Here is a 6,000-nt window from a genome sequence, read left to right on the forward strand (position 1 = left end):
TATGAAATAGCTTGTTCAAAGAGGCAAGTGATCAGCTAGCACTTCTATTATGAAGGGGAGATCGTATTGCCTAACAGTATGTGTTTAGGAAAGAAGATACACAGACAAGTTCTATTTTTTTGTAGGTTCTGTTTGTTTGATGGGGATGGTGTTTTTATCCTGAATTTAAATACAGGAGTTTGGGGAATTTTCTAGGGGAAAAAAAACCCAAAACATTTCTATTAGATACTCTATCAGAAGTGTAGGTCATTTTAAAAGCTTATTCCAAACTCAGAGATGGTAGCCCGTTCCAGATAAAACAACAGTGCAGCAACCACTTTTTCTACCTTGCAGTTCAGCTCTGCCATGTTGAAGGTAACCATAATCTACTTCATCACATCCCTGAGGTAGCAGCCTTGTCTTTTATGCTCAGTGTGCCTCTCACCTATTAAATGAGGCCATCCATTCCATGCAAATCTATAGAAACCTTTGATCGAAAACCTGTTTCAGTCTATTGACCTCTTCACACAGATTTAACTGACTTTGGCTCATGTCCTGAAGGACCAATCTACATCTCAACCTGAAACTCTCAACAGAAAAATGAAAATTAGCAAAAAGTTTTAGTGATACATTTGAATGACAAGACAGCATGTGTCCTAATACGTGCTGGTTCTCTAACAACAAATCAACCATGACAGTAGTGGGATGCAGGAAAGGAGAGTCTGTTTGGAGAACTGAAACCTACATACAGAATGTATGACGTAGGGCTTCATCCCACTGCCACTGAAGTCACTAACAAACTCTCATGGATTTTGGTCACAGCAAGACTGTGCCTATTAACACTGAAACATCTAATTCCTCACAGTTACATCATTGCCCCAGGAATTACTCCATCAAGAAGCTGATTAAATTCTTTCAACAGTATTTGGAAATACCAGGTGTTTTACAGCAGAACCTTCCCAAGACAGAAATGGAACTTGTGAATTTGGCATTTAGTAACTCAAATAATCCACTGATTTAAAACGTTAGCTGCACTTCATCTTTTTCAGCTAATCCTACTGTACATAAAGGGACTGTGATGGGAAATTATACAGCTCAGAACATTCAGCTTCTTAGAAAAAAAATAATTTTGTTTTGCTCTTAATCATTCTGAAGCAGAGTTTGGTTTGGATGAGAGAAATCTGAAAATTCAGTTTGTAAGCCACTCTTAACTGGATAGCTCTACTCTTTACTGTTTGTTTAGGTTTCTTTCAAAAAAGCCAGTATGCAACAAGAACAACAAGTAGTCTTTCAGTTACAGAATTGTGTCTACTGGAAGTTCTAATCTAAATTATGACATTTGTGCCTGTTTGGCTTTTTTTTTTTTTTTTTTTTTTTTTTTTTTTGTCATAGGCTGGACCCTGGAAAACCAGCAAATAGATTTTTTTCTTGTTGTTGCTATAGAGGAGCCTCAGAACATTATGTGGTGATGATACTATGAAAATATTGCCTAGACAGTTTCAGTGGGCACTTTTTCACCATTCACAACCAGAAATTAATATTTGGATCCCAATGCAGATTTCTCCCAATTTTGGTTTTTTAGATTCTATATTCAAAGTTACTTTCTATATAACCAGGGCCCCAGGCATCCCACAGTTCAGAATACAGAGAGCTAGATTTCTCTTTGATTTGTGATTTTTCACTCCCAGGGTTTTGGTTTATCTATGGCTCAATATACCTGCTGCTGCTTAGCAGTTATTCACTAAATTGTCAATAATGAGAAGTATTAGTGTAATATTACAGTTTATTCACAAATTTATGATCAGCTTGTTAATGTGCATGTTAGAGATGAATATTCCCCCAAAACTGTAGTATTTCCCAAATGAATAAAAAAGTCAACAATATCTCCTCACATATCAAGAACAATATGCACAGGAGGTTTTGTGATAATATCAGTGAATATACTGGACTCCTCAAGGAAACCATATGTAGTACTGAAGTTAAAAAAAATGACAAAATATGTTATCTCATGCCACCTTACAAATATTTCATAGGGACTTGAATTTGCAAGTCCTTTATTCCTAACTCTACTCATGTAAATAATCCAGTTTCTAATCAGCCTCCTTATATGAATTAAGCTGCACAAGCACATAACTTTACAGATTCAGAAGTTTCTGGGGATGGTGCAGTACATACATTATTACTGAGACACTCATGTAGTTAGTTACTAGTCAAAGTGCTCAGATACTTAGACACAGGTCAAAATTTTGGACAGGAACAAAGTAGAACAGGTGTGAAAATTTCAAATTATTTTGAGACTGATCTTTTTAATATTTTTTTTTTCTGTATCTTCAGTGTCATGACTTGGCATTTTTTATTCCAGTTTAATTACACAGCTATGAAGAATCAGATAATATGCTAAACCTTTCTGGAAGATAGGTGCACTTGGGAATTCTCTTGCAGCAAAGAAAGGTAAGAGATAGTAATGTAGGATACTTAAAGAAACATACACACAAACAGATTTCACTGAACTGGCGTTACGTTATTTCACATATAAAATATGGAAATATATTGTAACTCTAATCCATTTTTTAACCTCATGTTTTTTCATCAACCATTTTTGTTGGTTTTCCTTTTTAAAATTCAGCACAACTTTTTAGACTATACACTGTCATATCCTTACTCATATTCCCGTGAAAATTTCCCTTATTTTAACATCATAAGTGTCTATAAATGCCTATATAAAAGAAAATAATTTATATACTGTTTAAACATTGGTGACTTTAGTAGAGGGACTCAAACTTCTTATAGCATGGCCTACATCTTACTAGAGATGCTGGCTCATGGTGACCTTGCTTCCCCTTTACGTAATTAGCTGTAAGGAAAAGAAGCAGGCAGTAGAAAGGTCAGCAGCAGGTGACCAGGCAGCTTTCTGTAGGGCAGTTTGAAAACGTTTTTTTTCTGCCTGTAGAGGAAAAGAGAGGCTGTCCATTTTGAGATAACAAGCCAAGGAAGTTTGGAAACTACTATGCACATACAGTGCAATGTCATTAAAAATGTTAAAAGCCAATGGAGCAGATCAATCCCTTTAGTGTTATTGGGAGTTAGGTAATTAATTCTGTAGATTTGAAAAATCTCAGACATTATGACATACATTATGTTTACAATTATTTGTGTACATACAGGCAAATATTTTATATCCATAATGTGCTCAACATATCCTGGTCCATAATCTGAGGAACTACATATAATCACAGCACTCATAGATGAGCAGTGTGCACTACTAAATACAATATATGATGGGAGAAGATATCTGTGAGCTGTAAGTGCCTTAAACTGTCTTACGCAACTCTTATGTTAGAGCTCCTTAGCACAATATGGACAGTTCTTCCTTTTTCACCTTACTGTAGGATTTAGTTTTTTTTTTTTTTTTCTTTCAGTGCTGATTCATTTGTCACTCCAGGAGATTTTCAGGATCATTGTCCTATGAAGTGTGATCCCAGCCCAACACATCTTTCCTTCACTCCCCCAAAATAATAGTACCATTATAAAAAGAAAAAAAAAATATGATCTTTGTCATTTATTTAGAAAAGATCAGTTACAGTTAGTGAACAAGGGTATTCTGGAAGAATACTGTTTAACAGAATACAGTGCTCTTCAACCATGTGCAAATGCCATAAGTGAAGCATATCTGGTTTTAATTCTTTTCCTAGAAGACGCAATGGAAGACAGGCTTTTTATTATGACTGTAACTTTTGTTACTCTAAAACATGTGTTGGACTGGATTAGAAGCAAGTCCTCCTTTCTACTCTTTGTGGGACATATTCTAAGATGAACTGAGCCCATGACAGGGTAGTTAAAGGTACCTTGTGTTCATAAGAGAAATTCTCAGCTGCCAGAATGTGTCCCACAGAACCATTCCATCAACTGAGTGAAAACAGCTAAATACATGCTTCAGTTGCAATGAGGCCAGCTGAAATTTAGCAACTGGTCTTCAGTACAAGTTGAACTATGTTCTATGCTGCTTTACCTTGTTGGCTGTTATGGTCCCATGGGGTCATTCTAACATGGAAATTGCCGTGGTTAGTACAGTCCTTCCAGGCTTCTCTCATCCCAGCTATTCCACGTAGTAAATCTTTACTGCAACTGACTAAAGGGCATGTGTGCGCTACTTAAGACCCACCTTTGGATCCTGTATGAATCTGCATTGAAAAAGAAATTGATGGAGCCCAGTATTAGACTTATTATATAAAAAATGGAAAAGGATTGTCAGTTTTAAATTACAGAAAAATCAAAGTACTACAGTCTGTGAGTTCCATGTCAGAATAATCCAGCTAATACATGATACAATTCTGGACACAAAATGTTTTTTTCAGAGCAACTTATTTGTTTGAATTTGTTGTTGAGTATACTGTTTGCAGATAAAGGATTGCCTTATGCTGAAAAGTCTTGGCTAATGTCTTAAAGCATAGCACACGGCTAAGCTTTTATTGGACAGACAGTGAATTTACACTCATGGGAAACAAAAAGGGTAACTTCTGTTTTTAAAAAAATGTAAATTACAAAGCTCAATTCACTTCCTTTCACCTCATGGAGTCCCATTTCTTCTTAGTAATTCCAATATGCAAAGACCTCGTGAGCAAAACCTAAACCTTCTGCTGTTACTTGTTCAAATTTTAACACCAGCATTATGGACAAGATCCTCTCTTTTTCACCAGTTTAGCATAAGAACTGGATACAGTCAAGGCTTGAGATTCATCTGACCAAACACAGATGCCTGGATATGAGCCAGTGATTTTGATCTCTTTGAATGCATAGGGACTGGTGCTTCTTTGACACAATTCATCTAACCTAGAAGCAAATAATTACATTTGTCAGATGACTGACATTCCCCAGGGCCCACTTCTCTTCATCGATGAAGAGGGAACCTTAGATGCAGACCTCCAAAATTAGGTGAGAAGAATTCCTCCCAGTAGGTCTCAGGGCTCTGACTGACAAGTGGGGACAGATTGAGGTTTCCATGCTAGATGACCACCCCACTTGGCAGCATGGACATGCAAGTTGCTTGCCAGTCAACTTTGGAAGCACCGTGGTTGGCACGTGAGGGACTGCTGGGGCAGGGCACTTGTGGTCCAAGAGACATTAACCTGGTCCTGGCTCAGCAGTCAAGGCCCTCATTTAAGCTATGTTTTGGAGGCTTAAGTGATACACGAGTAGTGATCACAGTACAGATGGGTTGATTTTATTCTAGATTAATGACAATCAGATCTGTGAGAAAACTGCGTAAGGATATGACTTGTAAATAACTTAGAACTATTTCCTTATGTCCACATTTTAATACTTTTTTGGTGTTTTTTTTGTTTTGTTTTGTTTTGTTTGTTTGTTTGTTTGTTTTGGCTTGCCTATCATATACCCTTTATTTTGTGAATTTTCAATGAGTACTTTTAGTCATGAAGCACTCTGCAATGTGGACCAGATTCTCAAAAACAGCCTATTAGATTTGCTTAAATTTGTTAAATTTAAACTCTAACTGCACACTGCAATGTGGAGGATAACTGAGTAGAGCTATTTTTCACCTGAAGAAAGTATCCCCTGTAATAAAGAAAGTTACTCTTAATTTTACATGTACATTTGTGGCCTGCACAGAATTAAGCTCACATTTGAAAAATAACATCTAGGTTTTTTTGTTTGTTTTTAAATGAAAAAATTAGGCAAACACACCCCCTTACTTCCCACCCCCAAAAACCCAAACCAACAAACCACAAACCAAGAGTAGGCTTAGAATTGAAGCAAGAACAAATAAAATGTTTCCAAAATGGGGAAAATGTAAATTCGATCAAGATAACTATTATAAAAGTGTCATATTGCACCACAACAACAACAAAACCCCAAGCGCTAAGCCTACAAATTCATGGATTTACAATATTTTTAATAAATATCCTCACCCAAAGAATCCCTTGTTCTTTCCTTTTTGGTTACCCCAAATCTTGTTTATATAAAAAATATATCTGATTAATAAATGTTTTATTATTGTTATATTTG

Source organism: Tyto alba, unplaced genomic scaffold (genome assembly GCF_018691265.1).
Source record: "Tyto alba isolate M040663 unplaced genomic scaffold, T.alba_DEE_v4.0 Super-Scaffold_14, whole genome shotgun sequence".
NCBI classification, from domain to species: Eukaryota; Metazoa; Chordata; class Aves; order Strigiformes; family Tytonidae; genus Tyto; species Tyto alba.